The sequence below is a fragment of the Pundamilia nyererei genome, unplaced genomic scaffold (assembly GCF_000239375.1).
Source record: "Pundamilia nyererei isolate P.nyererei 1_Seehausen unplaced genomic scaffold, PunNye1.0 scaffold00127, whole genome shotgun sequence".
NCBI lineage: Eukaryota > Metazoa > Chordata > Actinopteri > Cichliformes > Cichlidae > Pundamilia > Pundamilia nyererei.
This window is the reverse complement of record NW_005187528.1, coordinates 1,443,137-1,444,298: the sequence shown is the minus strand read 5'-3', so window position 1 is coordinate 1,444,298 and position 1,162 is coordinate 1,443,137. Positions and strand designations below refer to the sequence as shown.

General features: G+C 34.7%; 1 protein-coding gene across 1 annotated transcript in view; it reads left to right on the top strand.

Moving 5' to 3' along the window:
* The window catches only part of col27a1b (collagen, type XXVII, alpha 1b), a 65,430-nt gene that overhangs the window by 43,124 nt on the left and 21,144 nt on the right, over positions 1-1,162 (top strand). The gene's annotated exons all lie outside the window — the stretch shown is intronic.

Here is a 1,162-nt window from a genome sequence, read left to right as displayed (position 1 = left end):
GAGATGTTGACACGTTGTATTTGACTTTCACCAGAAGTGACGCTGGCATTATGACCAAACATCTCCCACAAGGTCTTGTCTGACCAAAGTATATTGTTCCAAAGGTCTTGTGGATTGTTCAGATGCAACTTTGTAGACCTAAGCTGTGCTGCCATGTTCTTTTTACAGAGAAGAGGCTTTCTCTTGGCAGCTCTTCCAAATAAGCCAAAATTCTGTCTTTATGTATTGGTACTGTCGTGAACTTTAACTTTTGTTGTGCTGACTGAGGCCTGTTCAGTTTGACATGTAGGGTTTTTTGGGTTTTTTTTTTGCAATTTCTATAAGAATTAGACAGTCTGAATTGGATATGAGTTTGCTGAAATGTCCACTCCTGGGAATATTGTGGCATTATGTCAACATGTGGTCACTTGCTGATCAGTTAGTGAAGGGTGATTTGCAGCACCTGGCGGATACTTTCCTTCTTAATTCCTATGGAAGCAGTAAAGGTGTACTTAGTGTTTCATAGGGCTCTGAAAGAGTGCAGTGAAAACTTCCTTTTTTACATGACTGTAATAAATAGGACTTTTATACGTTTTTGTTTGCCCTTGTTATGTTGTACTTCTACAGGGTCACAGAGCTCAATGCTTTTATCCTGCCTAATTACTATAAATAGAACTAAATTTTCAGTCATCACATTAGGCATTTTAGGTATTTGCAGGTTATTCATTAAAATAATTTTCTTTCTAGTGATTTGACTGCACCATTTATTTATTTATTTATTTTTTTAAGAAATAAAGAAAGACTGAGTGCGAGTGAACTTCAAACTAATGTTCCTGTCCCAGTTAAAAAGATGTGAAAAATGATTATCACTTGAAGGATGGATGGATGGATGGTAAATGTTTGCACTTTAGATGTTCAGTCTGAATAAATAACATAATCAAGCTTGTCTTTTGTGCTAAATAAGTGAAAAAAATGATTGTAGGTGAAGTTAGATTAGAAATCTAATGAAATTGTATGAATCTATTTAAAGCTTTGTTGGAAACAAGTCAGAGTATCTTGAATTATGATCACTTACTCTCCTATTATGGTATGCATCAAGAAAGTGAGACGTGATTTAAAAAATTATTTAAACAGGAAACAGTTAAAAGGATCCTACTGACGTGTAAATATTTCTCATTATCAG